At 36.5% G+C, this 19785-nt stretch overlaps 1 long non-coding RNA gene across 2 annotated transcripts; it reads left to right on the top strand.

Annotated features, from left to right (window-relative positions):
- The first annotated feature begins 9588 nt into the window (after nucleotides 1-9588).
- On the top strand, nucleotides 9589-13354 carry LOC110733867. Of its 2 annotated transcripts, XR_002513700.1 has the most exons (5): nucleotides 9589-10273; nucleotides 10651-10807; nucleotides 12218-12335; nucleotides 12424-12558; nucleotides 13157-13354. It is a non-coding gene; the product is annotated as an uncharacterized LOC110733867 (long non-coding RNA). The 2 variants fall into 2 exon arrangements; XR_002513701.1 differs by lacking the exon at nucleotides 12218-12335 and having other exon boundaries at nucleotides 9591-10273.
- The last annotated feature ends 6431 nt before the right edge of the window (nucleotides 13355-19785 follow it).

Genomic DNA, 19785 nt, shown 5'->3' with positions numbered 1-19785 from the left:
CCTGAATCTTCTTTCTTTACCATGTGAAAAAACAAAGATAATAAACACAATAGAAAAATCACCTTCCGAAGGATGGGATCCATGTAATGAAAGCAATTAAAAAGTTTTTTGGGTTTACCACTGGTAAGAATACCGATGGAAGCTCCTACAAATATTAACAATTGAGACCAGAAAGAGAGAATTGAAATGGAAAAGGAGGAGAAAAAAGGGAGAAGAATGAAGGAAAATCTTCAACAAAAATGAAAAACCCTAGCTATGGAGTCTAGGAAAACCTTCCTGTTTCAGCTATTTTAGAGCTAGTAGGCCGACTGCTTTGTGGCTGAGTTGGAGCCGATTGCCGCCTACTAGCTTTGAAGAACGAAGCCTGGGTGTCGGTTTGTTCAAGAAGCATAAGGGCCATTACTCCACCTAGCATTTGCGAATCGTTTCAAAAGCTGAGTGTTTAGTGGGCGACGGTTATGATCATGTAAGTCTTGTTTAGTGGGCGACGGTTATGATCATGTTCTGATGTCCACAGACGGCACCAAAATGTTTCGGGGTTTTCTGATGTCCTGCGGGAGAGTTACAATTCCGGGACTGGTATCCTTGCGCCTGTACCTGCAAAACAACGGAGACTCCTTGTGGTGGGAGCTCCGCCTCCAACGGTCAAGTTAGTACTTGTTTGAGGAGTGATAAATGCGGAAAGTAAAGGTGGGATATCTGGTTCCTCTAGGGGAGGAGTGATCAATGTGTTTTGGTTTTCTCTATGTTATACGACACATGCCTTGGTTTATATACCCTTGGTATTGTGCCTTGTCACTTGAAGAGCCGCCTCCTTGTTATGATCACATGGGACTTTGCCACCTAGTTGGTCTAAGTGACGTGTGGCTAGCAATGTGCTTCTCACGTAATGATATGAAGTAGTCAGCGCTTGATTCCATGTTTACCTACGTTGTATACATATACAAGGTGGTATTAGGCGGCCTAACTTTGCATACCTTCTTTTTTTTAATTTTTTTTTTTGTAAAATCATAATAATGATTTAATAATTATACCAGCCTACAAGCTTGACCATCCGACTCCCAACATTTGTTCGTATGACGCATGCAGTACTTGGCCGCCTGGCCGGATGCTCGGAGGCTGGTCTTCTACCGGTTATACCCATTGAGTGTCATGCTAGGCGCATGTAACTTTAATCAGGGTTGGTTAGACCTGGCCGACTGCTTATATTGCCGCCTGGTCTATTAATTTAGCATGGGCAAGAACTATATCGGCTGTACCCTGTGAGTGTTAGCACACTTTTGTGAGGGTGAGTGCCGCCTGTCTGACTCTCATGGTTAGATTTTGAATACCTCATGGAGGTATGGTGGAGACTGTCTTGAAAATCAGACGTAGAGGCCGACTCTGATAGTCGGTCATTCTTCTTCTGCTCCAACAACATTCGAGCATCAGAGAATGTTCTCTTTGACTCGTCCGGTTGAACATAACGGATGGGCTTTCTCTTCCCTTGTGAAGGGAAATGATACTTCGTTTAGTCGATCACTGGCGACTGCCTTACCCTAGGCTTTGGCTAGGGGGTCGCCACACGATCCTTAACAAGTCTAGTTCTCCCGGGGTGGGAGGACGTTCTGGCCGACTGTTCCTTTGCGGGAACAGGCGTTCTCTTTTTGATTAGCTCCTGGATTTCTCCCTCCCTTGAAACCTCTCATGAAAGACATGAGTTCGTTCCTGGTAACAGGAGCAGACCCCTCGATCGCCTGTTGATGCTCAGGCGGTGGGACGGGTACGTCAAGCTCTAAGGGACCCGTCGGGGGTCGTGTGAGTCTCGACATCGATTTCATTGTCGGTGTCCTGGTCCGACTGAACCAGGGGGTCGTCCATGGGACGCTTGTCACTTAGAATCGGTACAGACTGTGATGCCATCTCGAAAGTACTCTCCCCACAGACGGCGCCAAAATGTTTCGGGGTTTTCTGATGTCCTGCGGGAGAGTTACAATTCCGCGACTGGTATCCTTGCGCCTGTACCTGCAAAACAACGGAGACTCCTTGTGGTGGGAGCTCCGCCTCCAACGGTCAAGTTAGTACTTGTTTGAGGAGTGATAAATGCGGAAAGTAAAGGTGGGAGATCTGGTTCCTCTAGGGGAGGAGTGATCAATGTGTTTTGGTTTTCTCTAGGTGAGAGTCATTCTGCTGAATCCCCTTTAATGAGGATTAATTAAGTATTTATAGTCTTGAGAAGCGTGCCAATTTTAGGTTTAGGTTAACCAGGGCAAATTGGGCTTCTCTCGGACTTTGGGCCTTGGTGGCCATTTTGCCTATTTGGCATATGGGAGGCCACGTGGCGTGGCCTGATTAGTCCATGTTGGACCTCTTAGAGTGACAAATGGCGGACGCTGATTGGCCCACGTGGTGGACACGTGGCAGGTCCGGATTGGTCCATTTGTCATGGGTAATTTTTAACCTAAACACCTCCCAAGGAAAACCTAGAGGGAACTTTATCTCTCTCTAAACAAAAATTAGAGAGGAGAATGGAGAAGGTGATGGATATTTAGTTGATTAGAGTTTATCTCCGTATTTTAACTTTTGATTGTTTATGAAGCTATTATTGGATTTTTTTTTTTATCAAAAACTACCCGTTAAATATACAATTTTGAATTTAGATTACTTAGAATCTATAACATATTGGACTCCCTTGAAAGAAATAGTTTCTTTCTCTGTTTTGGCGAGCGACCCATTGATTCTTAATCGGATTTTCTGCCTAAGGGACATGGCTACTCCTGGTCCAACGACCGAGGAGATAACTAGACAGTGCGAAAAACTTGCTCTTGATGATGAATCGAGAGATGCAATTGATTTAGGGTCTACTGATGCTGATGGGTAATATTCTGATGGAGAGATCATACAATTTTGAAGCATTTAAGCAAACAGTGACCAATATTTGGGCACCTGCCCATGGATTGGCGATTCGAAATCTGAGCCCTTTTTGCAATCCAATTTTTCCATTGGAGGCATAAGGAGAAGGTGTTAGATGGCAGACCTTGGTGTTTTGACAATATGTTGATTCTTCTAAAGGAGATTGAAGGGGATGAACAACCAAAAGATGTGAAATTAACTCACTCTCCGTTCTGGGTAAGGATTAAACCTTCCTTTCAATTGCGGATAGGATGCCTATCTGACAGCCCTAGTGAGGGGGATGGGTGAGATCATTGAGATCGAGAAGGATGTCCTTGGAATTGGCAAATCCGTAGGGTAAAGGTGTTGCTTGATACCTCGATTCCACTACTGCGCTTTCAAAAAATCATTGACGACAAGGGGAAGGAGACGAGGATTGATTTCACTTATGAGCGGTTGCCGTATTTTTGTATTGATTGTGGAGTTATAGGGCATTTGGAGAGGGACTGCTAAACCGTGACGGAGGAGGAGAAGCAAAACAAACTGGGATGGGGCACCTCTCTGAAGGCAACTCCCCAAAAAGGGAGGTCAAAAGAAGTGGAATAGATGGAGAATATTGTGAGCAGGAAGAAGATTTTGTTTGTGACAAAGGATTGTAATGAAGAGAAGGAGGATGGAAATAAGGAGGCGAAGGAAGATAAAGGCATTTTGCTTTTGGAGAATGAGACAACACAAAGCGACAAGGCTGACTCTGTTGCAAGATTTAATGTGCAGGATAGGAGTGCTGGGGACCAGATTCGAATTGCATCCAATAAAAATCTCCATACTGAACAATCATGTATGACACCCGTGGAAACAGAACCTCAATCTTCAATGTTTGTGTTTAGAGCAGAGACAGAAGGAAGAAGAGGACTACTAAGACTTGGAAGAAGCTTGCTAGGGCAAGACAGTATGGAAGATGATCAAACAAGAGTTGTGTTGAAATGGACTCTAGAAACTGAAGACATGGAGGCAGAAGGATACGAAGTTGGAAAACGCAACAAGAGTAATTCCTTAGAACCTTACAATGTATCGGCGGAGGTTGGGGATGTCCAACCCCGTCGGGATCAATGAATCTCTTATGTTGGAATTGCCGAGGGATGGGTAACCCTTGAGCAGTTCGTCAACTCAGTAGATGAAGTAATAAAGATGCCCCCGACATTATTTTCTTGTCGGAAACTATGATAAATAAAAATGAAGTGGAGAATTTAAAATACAAGTTTGGGTGTTCAAATGCCTTTGGGGTAGCTAGTAGGGGTAAAGCGGGAGGCTTGTGTCTTTATTGGAAAGAAGGGGTTGATTTTAATCTTGCGTCATTCTCTCAAAACCATATATGTGGGGATGTGATGCAAGACGGGATGGTGGTTTGGCGCTTTGTGGGGATTTATGAGCGGCCGAAAGAGGAGGAAAGACACAAGACTTAGGCTCTCTTAAATTTTCTTTGCGGAGAGAGTGAGGTGCCTATGCTCTTTGGTGGAGATTTCAATGAAATCTTAAGATATGAAGAGAAGGAGGGGGGTACGAACAGTGTTAAAAGAGAGATGGAAGGGTTTAAAGAGGTCGTTGATACTTGCTGCTTACGTGACCTTGGCTACGAAGGGCAATGGTACACGTGGGAGAAGGGCAATTCAGTCAAAACTATGATTAGGGAGAGACTTGATCTCTTCTTAGCAACTCCTTCCTGGCTCGATCTTTAATTTTGTAATACCCCGTATTTTTGAAACGTATTTCTAATTAATTAATTAATTAATATTTTCTAAAAAGGGTATCTTAGTAATTTATTTTACTATTTGAATTTTGGAGCCAAAATGATATTTGAATTTTGGCGCCAAATACATTTTAAAACTCAATAATTATTTTAGATTTTGGATAGGATTTATTATCCATTTAATTTATTTTAAAAACCAGATTATTTATATATTTCGGATATTTTAATTAAAGAAAAAACTATATTTTATTATTTAATTGATAAGGTCCGAAAATTACTAACTATTGACTAAGATTTTTGGATTTTCCTAGTGTGGAAAATCTGATTTTCTAGGTTAATTTATTTAGTGAATAATTGGTATCTTTTTAATTAATTATTTTATACAATAAATATTATTTACACAATTATTTTTAATTCCTTAAATCTAGAAAAATAACTCCCTAAAATATACTAATAGGATCCAAAAATTTGAGCTATGGAAGCTCAATATTTTCGGCCCTCATGGTCAAATTTTGGGTGATTAATTTTGAAAAATTGTTTTTTTAATTATCTCCTTAAAATCTCTTATTTTCCTTAATTTTATTTCTCCATCTCCTAAATATTTGATCATCTTATTTTCCTACCTTATATCTTCCTTGATTATTCCCCAAGTAATCTCTTTTTCCATATTATTTTTCATGACAACACACTTTCCTAAATTCTATTATTCTTAATCACCTTAATATCAAAACTTTCCATATTTCTTTCATTCTTTTCTCCAAGTAATTCCTTAATTCTTTTTGCCATAATTCTTGCATGAGCTAGCCTATAAATACCCTCTCATACCTCTCATATTCTTCACACCAAAAACTCAATTCTCTTCTTCTCTTTTACTCTTCTTTTCCCTCAACCTTTTCCTGCTTTTCTTCTCCTCTTTTATAAAAGAAAATCAATCCGTATATCTTTGGATCCAATTTTCGGGCACTTCTGTTCAGTTTTGGGGTTTTTCTTTTTCACAGAAAATTGTTTCTCTTGAAAAATCCTTGAGGTTAGACTCAAGAATCACCCAATTCGAAATTATATCAAAGGAGTTATGAAATCTGCAAGTTCTGCCTATTCTTTCCAACGCAAATTCAATTCTCTTTAATCCTCTACCTTTATTTTCTTCATGGTTAGTTTTCTAAAATATAAATACCTATTTCAAAGTTATAATTTTATATTAAAGTATTATTTTTAAAAGAGTTTTATAGTCCATGCACATTGTATATGAGTTTATGTCTAAAGATGTTGTGATAACCTTATGGTTATGTTAATTGCAAGGTGTATTCGTGATTGAAGTTTAAAAGTGCGAAGTGTTGATTGATATTCGGAATCAAGGTAAGTTTAGGTGGCTAGATACCTTCGAAAGTGATTGGTTTGAATAACATGTTTTATATGATTTTATTGGTGATTGAATTAAATTGATTTGAATCAAGATTTATGAAATAAAGTATGTTTGGAGGTATTGATTTGAATAAATGTATTTTTAAAGGATTGATATTAATATCATGTTTTGAATGGTTTGAAATTATTTATTATGTTTAAAGGAATTTGGTTCTAAAAAAAAAGTATGCTGGATTGTTTTAAAGAGTTTTTAAAAAGGTTTTTCAAAGGAAGAGTTATTGATTTTGAAAAGTTATTTATATGAGATTTAATTCTCAAGTATTTATTAAAAGTGTGATTTTGAAAATACGTTGAATTAAATAAAAAGGAGTTTTGAGTTAACCTATTATAAAGGTTGATTTTTTTCAAAGAGGAATTTTATTGAATTATTTATTAAAGCTTTACAAGCATGTTGTTAGTAACCCCACTATGTGGATTTGGTTGATAAGACTTTGGACTTTGTATGACCGAGTCTTTCCTCAAGAATAGCCTTGCAATATAAGGAGACTAGCTTGGGGGGTGTGCACACTTGGGTGAGGAATTGGTTTTATTGAATTGATTATTGAAATATTGAATTATTGGAATTGGTTTTATAAATCGGTTTATCGAATTACTGAATTATTGAGAATTGGTTTTGAATCATGAGTTTTGGAATTCATTGGATTAATTATTGGAATTGGTTTTAAAAGCATGTTTGCAAATAAATTGAATTTACTTATCTTGCACTTATCGTACTTAGCATATTTTGTTAATCCGTATTTCTTATTTGTTTTGGTTCGCCCTGTTTACCGTAATGGTAAGCAGTATTGACTAATTTCAGGTGGAGTCTAGATTTGAGCATATGGGAGTCCTGGGAATGTCCTTCACCTAGATTAGGAATGTTGGTCTTTGTCTAATTATGAGTACTCATGATGATGGTTTCTATTTATATTATTATTAATAAAAGAAAGTTGAGTTTCTGCTGCAAGTTTTATTATTGAGTTAAGTATTTTGAGTAGCCTGGCGTAATCACGTGGCGGTAATACGCCTAAGTCTATCTCTACGGTATAATTATACGTATTATACTAGTATTTATGTAGAGGGAGATTTGGGGGTGTTACAAATTTACCCAAGAGCTTTTGTGGAGCATTTGGTCTGAGTCAAGTCTGAACATGCTACTATGCTTCTTCGCCACAAAGCTGTAATAAAAAAGAAGAAAAAAAGAAGAAGACGGGTAGTGACTCAGATTCGAGACAGGATGGATGTTGGATGAGAATTGTAAGCTGACGGTTAAAAAAAGCGTGGGACATGGCGGATGAAAGGCCTATTTTTGAGAAGCTAGTTGCGGTGGGTCGGGGTTTGGTAGAGTGGAGTGGAAAAAGCCTCCACAATTTGGGTGAGAAAATTGATAAAATCGAGCAGAAACTCCAAGCAGCTCAAAGAAAACCAATCTCGAAGCAGAGCTATGAAGAATGTGTGATGCTCGAAGGTAAACTGGAAGAGCTTTGTGAGAGGTAGGAGGCATATTGGTTTATTCGCTCTAGAGTTTCCGAGGTGCGAGATGGAGACCGGAACACGAAATATTTTCACCATAAAGCCTCACGACGGAAGAAGAAAAATCGTATTGCTGGCCTTTATGACAATGCAGGTGATTGGAAGACCAATGAAGAGGATCTTGAGGGCATAATTTTTTACTATTATGAAGGTCTTTTCACCGCAAGTTCTGTGTCCCACTCGGATTTGCAAGAAGTTCTTTCTTTGGTGGAGCCGTGCATTGATGAGCATATAAACAATAATCTGTTTCAGCCTTTCACCAAGGACGAGGTGTACGAAGCACTCAAACAAATGCATCCCTGCAAAGCTCCAGGGCCGGGCGGAATGCATGCTATTTTCTATCAAAGATTTGGCATATTGTGGGGGATGACATTTTTAATTTCGTTAGTAATATTTTATATGGCATCACTTCTCCTAGTTGTGTAAATATGACTAATATTGTTCTCATCCCAAAAGTTCAATCCCCCACTTCTATTACAGAGTACCGGCCAATAGCTCTACGCATGCGATTTATAAGTTGGTGTCGAAAGCTTTGGTTATTAGACTTAAAATGTTCTTCCTGATATTGTGTCGGAAAAAAAAGTGTTTTTGTCCCAGGGAGGCTTATCACAGATAATGCTCTTGTTTCCCTAGAGATTTTCCACGCCATGGAAAAATGGAATAAAAGCAGGAAAGGGTATTGTTTCTATGAAACTTGATATATGAGCAAAGCTTATGACAGAGTAGAATGGGATTTCTTGCAAAAGCTATTACTCACGATATGTTTTGATGGTAGGTGGGTCAATCTGATTATGAGTTGTGTATCAATGGTTTCCTATTCTTTTGTGGTGAATGGTGAAGTGTGTGGTAATGTGGTCCCGACTAGGAGCCTCAGGCAGGGAGATCCCTTCTCCTCGTATTTGTTTATCTTGGTAGCAGATTTTCTAGAATGATTCAGAAGAAGGTTCAGGAAAGAGTGCTCCATGTTGCCAGAGCTTGCAGAATTAGGCGGAAATTTCTCACCTTTTATTTGCAGAAGACAGTCTCCTTTTCACAAGAGCCACCCGACAGAATGCTCAAACATTGTTGATATCCTCAACCAGTATGAAGCAGTTTTCGGACAGAAAATTAACTATGATAAGTCGAAAGTCTCTTTTAGTACAGGAGTACGTAGGTGTGGAAAGAAGGGAGGAGCTTATGATGATTTTGAACATGCGACAAGTTGACAGGCACGACAAATATTTGGGGATCCCAACTCTGGCAGGGAGATCGAAGAAGACGATTTTTAGGGCTCTCTTAGATAGGATATGGAAGAAATTCAAGGGTGTAAGGAAAAGCTCCTTTCACGAGCCAGCAAAGAAATTCTTCTAAAGTCAGTAATTCAAGCAATTTCTACCCATCTCATGGGGGTTTACAAGCCCCCGACATCCTTCATTGCTAGCTTGCACTCGGCCATGGCTCGGTTTTGGTGGGGACAAATTGATAATAAGAGGAAGGTTCATTGGAAGAGATGGGAGTACATGTGCACGCCGAAATGTTTTGGTGGGATGGGTTTAGGGACCTCGAAATGTTTAATTTGGCCCTGCTCGGAAGACAAGGGTGGCGCATTCTACGACATCCTAGCTCACTCTTGGGTAAGGTTCTCAAAACTAAATATTTTCCTAACTGCTCTTTCCTTGATGCTTCATTGAGCCAAAATTGTAATTACTCATGGAGAAGTATCTTAAGTGCAAAAGAGCTTATCAAGAGTGGAACCTTATAGAGGGTGGGAAACAGTTCAAAGATAAGTATTTGGAGCGATCTGTGGGTGGTGGATGATACTTTAAAATTTTTTTTAAAAAAAAATCAGCCACTATCCCCACATCAGCTACCACTCCCGCCCAACCCCTACCCCCGCCGACGCCGCCCCTCCCCCTGCCATCGACGATCCTCCCCTTCCGCCTAAACCACTACAAAACCATTCGAAACCCACTCCCCTAAAAACCCGAAACCCCAGCCCCACCCCTGGAAAACCCGGATCGGCCCTCCCCCACCCTCGAAAACTCTAGTGGCTAGATTTTCAAGGATGGGGGAGAGCCAATCGGGATTTTTCAGGTGGGGTTTTTTAGGGCTTTCGGGTTTTTCGGGGCTGGTGAGGTTCAGGGTGGCCGGGGTTGTTTTGAGGGTTAGGGAAAGGGAGGGTGTGGATCTAGGCTTTTGGGGAGGGGAAATAGCAAGGGTGGGAAGCTGGCACTAGTACATAATTGAGTTTATGTAACACGTTTTAGTAACACTTTTTGAAATGAAAAATTATTAGATTTATAAGTAACACTTTGGTAACATTTTTTTAGAATGTAACACTCAATGTAACACTTTTATCATAAGTAACATTATAAAGTAACACTTTTGAAATACGTAACATTTTATGGTAACACTAAACTTCTTTTTTTTTTTTTTTTTTTTTTTTTTTTTTTTTTTTTGTGGAAAAATATGGTAATACTAAGTCACTAACCTATTTCTATATCACCCCTAGTAACAAATGAGATTTTTGTCCTTTCTTTTTCTTTTTTCTCTGTTTTGGTTTCAGTTTTCCCTTTTTAAATGTCTTCTTCTCTCTCCTCTAAGGTGAGGCAAAACAAGATGCGAAGGAAGAGGATGGAGTAGCTGGAGGACCCGCGTCACAGTAAATAGCACCGGCGAGATGGACCATCAAAAGAGCAGCGTCAACTGCAGAAAACACGCCACTTTTAACAATAAAAAGTTGTGAGTTTTCTTTGATATTTGATTTCGCATTGTCAATATTTTCAATCTAGGGTTTTTTTGGTGCTTATTCAATGCAAGGGGTAAAATTTTAGGGTTTTTAAAGATTAAGTAATTTTGATTATTGATTAGTGTTTTGTTATTCATTCTTATTTCCGCTATTACTTGAATTTCACCCTTTTTCTTCGAATTTTCTTCTTTCTATTACAATTTTGTGAATTGTTGTTCAATTCTTGGGTATATGATGGTTTTGATGAAAATTGTTGTTTTAAATAGGCATTTGATTGAGTTAATCAATTCCAAATTGTGGTAATTTATTTCTCTTATACGTTTATTTTTTATCTAAGGCGAAACTTCTTGGGTTTTTATTGTTTCGTCAGTGTGGTGGCCATAGCAATGGGCCTGGTGATCGAGGTAGAGATCTCGCATTTCGAGTAGAAATCAACCAACATCTTAAGGGAATTGTTATAGGTTTTTAAAAAAGGTTCGTCAATGGCGTACATAACCATGGGTGGAGCAGAGTTGTCCGCATTTGAGGTAGAAATGAACCAACCTTTTAGTCTCATTATCAGTTCTTTTTAATCAACCAAGGTTTTCTTCAATAGCTCACCTCCAACTCCTCTGATTTATTTCAGTACCTTTATCTTTGATATTTAAAGATTTATTTTATTGAAACCTGAATTTCAATCATATTATATTGATTTATTCTTTCTAATTATACGAAGTATGATTTGTTGTTTATTCTGATCAATAAATTTTGAAAGTCATTCATCACACCCCCCCCCCCCAATGTGGGTGATCTTGATTTTGAATTAGTGAGAATTTTGGGAGACAATTGGTCAAAGTTTTAATTAAAATTATTAGATAAATATGGTTGGACATATTGTTGGGTTCAAATTCAATTTTAGATTTTTTTTTTTACTGAAGCTGATTTTGGTTGGATACAAGTAGTGAAGTTGGCCATGACAACTGTAATGTTAGACTGTTTTGATGCCATTCGTGTAGAATTCTCTGATCTAAGTGCAATTTCTTTTTTAGAATATAATTAGAACAAGCTAAGTCAAGTGAAACTGTTTTCAAGTGAAAATGTTTCCTAGTGAAGAGGTCTTTAAGGGGAATTGAGATTAATCATCTGAATGCATTAGTACATCTCATAGGATGCTCTTTGAGAGGTGACAGAACACTAATATATCTTCCACCACATAGACTTTTGAAAAATGTCATAGATATTGGGAGTGACCTACTAAAAAGCCAAAGACAAACAAGTTACATATGCTAGATATCATAGAAATAAATAGCAGTTATCTCATGAAATTTGTAAAACCACAAAAAGAAACTTGAAAATAGATAACATCAGGAGAGTGTAGCTGAATAAGCTCAGCGATAGTTTGCATCCTCTTATGCACCTCTAAGTTTTCTCTGAACCACACATTGTACGTAAGGATCTTTATCACACTTGAATTTCAGAATTTTTAGCAATTTCCTTGGAACTGAACTGCTTGTTTTTTCCTTTCCAAGCCATTTTCAGAATCCATTAAGCAAGATACAATAAATCCCAAAATGAATTATTTCTATGAAGGACTTGAATTATAAGAACTATAGACAGTCTGAATCTTACAACAATGAATAGGAACAGCAAATAAGTGACTGGTAAATAAAATAACTTTAGAATAAAAGACAGCAAAATTTAACACTTTTAAATGAATCAATAATGTCCATGGGAGTACTTGGTAATCTGAATTGTGTTGTTTCAGAATTAGATTAAAAAAAAAATTGATCGTGGACATTAAAAATTTTAAAGAAGAAATTTAAATGAGTTTCAAAGCATCCTACAAAATTCACACTAACCTTCAATTGGGTGTTACTTGAGGTTAATTATGTACTAGTGTCTTTTCTTTTTAGTTTACATTTGATTTTTCTATATATCGTTCTCTTTTGTATTCTCAGATTTTGTGATGTGAGTGCCCTGTGCTTTTTAGTCGATTAGAGGTTCTAAACATATCAGCAAACCGTTTGAGTGATGCTTGTGGAATTTACCTGTCCACCATATTGTATAACTGCAAAGGTGAAAATTTTCTTTTTTTATATGTTCTGATTTGGTTTCAGTTATTCCATGAAATACTCAAATCAATTCTCTTGGTCTTACTATGTAGGACTTTATAGTCTGAACTCTGAATATTGAACAATGTTCGATCAAGTCGAGAACAATTCAAATAGTTGCTAGTACTGCGTCATCTATCATGCTCAAGGGATTGACAACTCAATATATAGTCTGCAGCAGTTTCAAGGTACACTGCATTCTTCTCTCTGTGATTATTGACTATAAGCCTGGTAAATTGTAAATTTAACATCTCATAATGAACTTTAGACTAGGACTTGGTTCTAATACTCTCCCTTGTTTCTGGTGTGTATTTATAAGTGAAGTTATGCTCGCCCATGACAATGACCTAGTTGTATGTCTAAGTATGCTATTCAACATTCAATTTGATGACAGTTGTTAGCACAGCACACATGTCAGTTATCATTGGCATATCTTTTTAATTGTTTCATAAGTCATTAAGTAGCTTGCATATGAAAACATATACCTCAAGAACCACTCATGAAGTCTACACTTCTAGTGAACAAGTGTAGCAAGTATCATCTCAGTCTGTTTCTATTGAAGGCACAAACAGTACCACAAGTTTATTTTTAAGAAGAGATTTTTTTTTCTTCGTGTTATTCAGATCCAAACTTTAGAATGATCAGAGGAAAAGGTTGTTATTAGCTGTAATATTGTCTATTCTTCCAACTTATAAGCTGTAGTATTAAGCTGTTTCCTTATAGCTGAATTAATGTAGAGAGAAGTAAATTCTTGTCCACTTCTTCATAGTAAGTATATGTCCTTAGGTTTTGATGCTTGCTTGATGCTACTGCTGCTGGTGTTGCCTGTTGCTGTTGGTCGGCTTATGTGCTGCTGATGTTCAGCTTCCGAGTTGTTGTTGTTCTGTTTCCGAGCTACCGATGCTCTGTTTTCGAGCTGCTATTGTTTTGCACATTGTAATTTTTTATTTATTTGTTGTAATTGTAATATTACAAGCATTTATTAATAAAATTATCTATGTTTTATATATGTATATATAATGGTTTGTCTATCAATATTACTTTTTTTTTTTTTTATCTTTTCTGGGCATAAAGGGCACCAGTTCAAGGGAAGAACTTGTGCCCTTTATTGACATTAAGGGCACCATTTTGGCCCTTGAACCGGTGGATAAAACCTCTGTCATGGGCAACCCCCAAAAAGGCATCGGTTCAAAACTGAAGCCCTAAGCCGGTTTTGAACTAGTGCCCATTACACTTTCTACTAGTGAATAATAATAAATGTTACCAATAATTTAACAAGGTGCTACCTTACTTTGCAAAAAGTGATACATAATGTCCAATATAGTGATACTATATATCAAAAGATGATTGAAAAGTGTTACCTAATAATCAACAAGGTGTTATATTAGTTCGTAAAAGTGCTACACAATGTCAGATAGTGTAACTATATGATTAAAAGTGTTACTAAAGATACATAAGTGTTACGTAAGAAATAAAAAGTAACACTTTAAAAATGATACTTATACTATTAAAAAGTGTCACATAAGAGGGTTTATAGTAACACTTTTAAAAGTGTTACCATACGCTACCCAAAGTGTTACATAAGACCTTAGGTAACATGGGCGGATGTATCACCCACTAAAGTGTTACCTATTGTCTATAATACTACTTTTACCACTTTATGTAATACTTTTTGGGTGTTACTTAAGGTTAGTTATGTACTAGTGTGGGAACGGCAGGCGGCGCCGCTGAAAGCGGGGGAGGGGGTTTGGTTCTTGCGCAACAATGTGTGAGTTTGGGGGAAGTTGGGGATCTTGGGTGTGGGTGGGACTAACAGGGTGGTGGTCACCGGCAAGGGGGAGGCCTGGCGCCGCCGGGATGAGGTGGTCTGGGCGCCGGCGAGGGGACAAGGGACGCTGGGGTAGTGGCAGTGGTGGCTGGGGTGTGGGTTTTTTTTCTTTTTTTAATAAAGTTTTTTTTAAAAAAAAAAACTTTAAAGTTTTTTTAACAATTAATTAAGTAATTAAAAGAGAGCCAATAAAAAAGATGCCACGTGGCATACTAAACCCTTAATGACTAACGGAGTTAATGTCCGTTAGTTATTAAGGGCATATGGTAAATTATCAAAGTACTCAAGAATATATGGTGTATTTAGAAAGTTTCATGAGTATATAGTGAATTAACAAAGTATTTAGGGGTATTTAGTGAAAAAAACCGTATTTCAAAAGGTTGTAATTTACAAATTTGGTATTTTAAATGGCTTTATTTGACAAATTTCCATGGAATCAATTTCAGTATATGATTTATTTCAATAATATGTGTTGCGATTTAACATTCTGACTTAACAAATTTAATCAATAACTTAACGCATCACCCGGCAAAAAACTAGTTTATCTAAAACAGTTTGAAACTAATCTCTCATACAGTAATTTTTACCAGTGACTAATCCTTAGTTGAAACTTGAAAGTAGGTAGCCCCCGACACAAAGTTGGGTCACTAATTAGATGATTACAAGGTCTTAAGAAAATATATACTTTTTTCTTTTCTGAAAAAAAAAATACTTAATTGTCATAGTAATTGGTGAAAAGTGGCAAATTTTAGCCGATTGCAAAAACTTCATCAAAGTAATTTCTTCTTTATCTACTTTATCCAGCTTTAAGCTTTGGCTTTTTGACTTAATAATAGACAGATTTCATCACTTGTTTCTTAAACGATTTTCGTAAGATAATAATAATTAATCACATCACCTTAGCATTACTCTACAAAATATCCAATTTATGCGACTTTATTAATCTTCATATATAGTGAGGAGAATATATTTCCTTTTTTTTTTAAGTTAAACATTTGGTAATGAATTTCAATTATTAATATTTATTTTATTTTAATTAATCTAAATTTATTACTCTGTATTATAATTATCAGAGCATTTTATGTGTGGCTAGCCACACCGTGTGACCGAATGACACACACCAAAACACTAACCGAGTAACCCCTGATCAAGTAACTCTTGACGACCGAGTAATCCCAACCACACGGTATGACAAGCCACATATGAAACTTTGTCTACTCCCTCCGTTTCAATTTACTTGCAACGTTTTGACTTTTTGCATTATTCATACATCTCACTTTGACCATCTTTTTTAGCTATTATATGAAAGCTAATGTAATCATTTAAGATATTGTTATGTCTGTTTTAATGTATAGTTTCTTAATATAAACTTTTTATAACTTTTATGTTGAGAATATGTCCAGCTCATCGATCCTATTGTTTGTCCAGCTTAGTGATCCTGTCCTATTCTTATTATTTATCTTCATTAGTTAGTTTTGTGTTTCTTCTCCTTGTAATATTATATATACTGTAGTTTTTGCTTCTTTTGAAGCTTGATGAGCAATAATAGAAATTACATTTTCCCACCAAATTTCCTTCTCTTTTCTTCCTGTTTCTCTCTCTAGTTTTCTGGCCGCAAATCTCTTCATTTTATAAATATATAATAAAGGATATTGACAGTTAAATATATGCATCGACAAGCGTGTTTAGTCAAAATGTAGCAAGTAAACTGGAATAAAAGAAGTATAATCATTATTATCCAGTTGAATCTAAAAAAAATAAAATACATAACAGCGTTTAACATAAAATAAGTGAAAATAAAATGCAGATCTACACGAGAACAAAAGGATTGATTGATGGAGTATTGACTACGGAGTATCCGATCCTTTTAGATACGGATGGACCATGCCCTACAGAATTAAACAAAAGAGAGATAAGCCGTGCAAAGAAGAGTAGCAAATGTGAAGATGATCAAATCTGAAAGGTCTTTAAACTTTGTCTCTCTCCCTCAACCACGACAAAATAAAAATGTATAACTACAGCTCATGTGGGATCAGAAAATGTAGCAAAAACTTTAGACAAGCAAAAATTAAAGTGACCTGAAAATTTAATTAAAAAAAAAAGTGGGAGATTCCCATACAAATGATATAAAGATGAAGAGGAGAGGATGCTAATCATCATCATCATAACGCCAGCTTCTTATATTTGGCCATTTATACAAACTTAAGCAGAAATATCAACTTTTTCTTCTTCTTCTTCTTCTTCTTGACAGGCTTAAAGCCCATCCCTTTTGTGGTGGGTTTTATGACAGGGCATATAATCCCGTCACAAACCTTACAACCAAAATCACAAATCCACTAGTCCACTAGTACATAATATAACTTAATTTCAATAAGCCCAAAAATAGGATAGCTTTTCTGAAATTTCTTTGGAAAAATTGTTAAAAGTAATTCTAATTTTGGTGATTCATTCAAAATAATTCCAACTATGAATTATTTTAAATAATTCGAATTTTGGGGGCTTTTACTGGACCTAAGTAACCGGTAATCTATAAAAGAGGTAAAATTTGTTTTTTGGGTTTAAGATACATGTGTCACTACGTAATTGGTTGAAAAAATAATAATAAAACAAAAAAAAAAAAAAAAAAAACCCAGCCCCTCGCCCACGACCACGGTATCACCACCCACTACCACCATTTTCTCAGCTCCGCTGCCATCCCCTCCACCCGCCGGCAGCGCAGCCCCCACCCTCGTCTACCGAAATCCCCCTCCCCACAACCTACCCGCCGAAATCGGTCCCCCTTTTCATTTTCCCACTACCACCATTTTATCATTTTCCCATTTTTTCCTTTCGTCACTTTTCCTATTTTAATTTCCATTTCGTCGATTTTTGTTATTTTTCTTTGTAATTTTTCGCCATTGTTGGACCTTAAATCGACCTTCAATATCAAATTCTAGCTCATATATTCGTCTAATCAGGTATATAATTTCACACATTAATCTCTATTTTTTATTTCATACTTTTCAATATGAATTTTTGCTACTTTACAACTTCAATTTGATAATTGTTAGATTGTTCATTTTTTTTGAAATAATCGTCATGAAATTCGAGTTTTGTTTGCTTGAATTTGAAAGTTTTTTTCTTAATTGATGTAACCTTTTTTCCGCATTTTTCCTGCAATTTTAGGTTAAAGTGCTATGAGAATTTGCTAGATTATACTTTGTTGGTGGTCTATATTGATTTGTTATTTGAATCATATCACTACTCGAAATGTTTAGGGGTAAGGTTGTGTATTGAAGTATATTGTTGAGATTATACTTTCTCCTGTTTTTGTACTACTGCTCTCATAAAGTTTAATTGAAGTATATTGGTTGAGATGTCTAATTCAATTATTTGTAGTAAAGTGGCTGATTCTTTCTCCTGCTTTTGTACTACTAGCTCTGCATGTTTAATTGAAGTAGTTTTCTCTCATGTTTGTCTTACTATAGCCCTGTTTTTGTATTGTAGTTAGTAGTACTGTCAAAACGGTTTTACAGTTCGGTTCCGGTTCGGTTTGAAATCGGTTCGGTTTGAAATCGGGTCGGTTTAAAATCGGTTCAAATGTCTTACGGGTCGGTTCCAGTTCGGTTTAAATAATTATCGGTTCGATTCGGTTTCGGTTTATTCTTGAACGGTTTAAATCCGGTTCGGGTTGTAAACGGTTCGGGTAGTAAACGGTTCGGTGCAGACGGGTTGCGGTTTGTTAACGGTTCGGTGTAAACGGTTTTTATCCCGATTTAAATTCGGTTCGGGTTGTAAACGGTTCGGTGTAGACGGGTTGCGGTTTGTTAACAATTCGGTGTAAACGGTTTTTATCCAGGTTCAAACAGTTTCGGGTTAGAAACGGTTCGGTTCTTTTTTGATTCAGTTTTATTTTAGTTCGGTTTACTAAATTACGGTTCGGGTCTGTTTTTGATTTCAAAAAATCGGTTTTTTATCGAGTCGTTTGGATTCGGGCAATTAAACAGTTTTGGTTTGAAATTTTATACTACTTTCTAACCTTTTGCTGGTTAACAAGTTTTATATCAAGCCGAGACTTCATCACTTCATATTGAGGTATCATATTATATGCAAATTCTCATTAATTTTATAAATACATATCATGTTATGTTTCAAGTTTAGCCATACTGATCTTACTAGTTTATTACGAAGTAGATTATAAAAGTTTAGTGCATTAATGTATTATTGTTTTACTATCAGATTATTATCTGCTTCTTATTTGATCATTTAGTTAATAGTGTCATAATCATGATTTGATGAGTTGTTGTAAGTGGTTTGTAAACAGTTCGATTTATAAGTGATTCGGTTCATAAACAGTTCGGTTTATAAGCGGTTCGGTTTAGAAACGGTTCGGTTTATAAACGGTTCGGTGCAAACGGTTTGCAGTTTGTTAACGGTTCGGTGTAAACGGTTTTTATGCCAGTTCAAACGGTTTCGGGTTAGAAAATTTCGGTTCATTTTCGGTTCGGTTCTTAAACGGTTTAACGTTACTCGGATCGATTCGGTTTCGGGTTTACTAAAATGCGGTTCGGGTCAGTTTTCGGTTTCAAAAAGTCGGTTTTTAATCGGTTCGGTTCTCATTTGGAACGGTTTGAATCAGTTGGGTTCAGTTTTTGACAGTACTAGTAGTTAGTGTACATTACAGTAAATATGTTTGCCATTAGATCTTGTTAAAACTATTTATTTTCGATTCAAAACAAGGGATGATAAATGAGTTAACATTAGACTCATAATATTAAGTTTAACTTGAGCTTGAAAATTGTAGCAAGCTACTGTTCTATATGTCAGAGAACTATCCTATGACTAGGATTTGGATAATATTTTGAAGTAGTCTTATTTGTTAAAATGGACCTTATCACTAATCTTCTGGCAAATGATACCTTATGGGCTAGACCAAGTAATGACACTTTTTATAGTTTATTTTTGAATTATCTTCACACATATTTGTCTTGTATTTTTCTTTTCAGAGTGAGTTTATTTTATTTCTGCCTTTCCTCTCCTTTTCATATTTCCTCCTTATATTAAATACAGAATATATTTTACTTTTTGAAATTATACAATGGATAAAAAAAATGAGATGAGAATGGATGCACTTGAATGATAGATTTAGTAAAGCATATGCAGATGGAGTTTCGGGGTTTCTAGAGTATGCCTTTTCCAAAGCCAAAGGTTGTCATCTTATTGCATGCCCGTGTAATAAATGAAAAAATGCTTCCCATTATGATAGGAAGACAGTGAGTAATCATTTGGTTATATATGGGATGGATAAGTGTTACACAATTTGGTATTTTCACGGGGAAGGTACGAAATATGTGGGCTGTTTTACGGGTGCGAAATATGTGAAAGTTTTTTGTCTTTTCCTACTGTGTTGTGTGTTTTCATGCTGGTATTTTGTGCTCTAATGTATAAACTCTTAGCTAATATTTAAAGTTTGAACGTGTCTAGGAAAAGTTTGAAAGTGAAGATATGGCACAAGAACGTACCTCTACAATTAACCATATGAAGGAGCTTTGGAGGAAATGGCGGCGTCAAATGTTTCAAATTCATGTAAACAATAGGTCTATTGGAG

Source organism: Chenopodium quinoa, unplaced genomic scaffold (assembly GCF_001683475.1).
Source record: "Chenopodium quinoa cultivar QQ74 unplaced genomic scaffold, ASM168347v1, whole genome shotgun sequence".
NCBI classification, from domain to species: Eukaryota; Viridiplantae; Streptophyta; class Magnoliopsida; order Caryophyllales; family Amaranthaceae; genus Chenopodium; species Chenopodium quinoa.
Note: the sequence above shows the minus strand (reverse complement) of the source record. Positions and strands in the feature narration are given on the sequence as shown.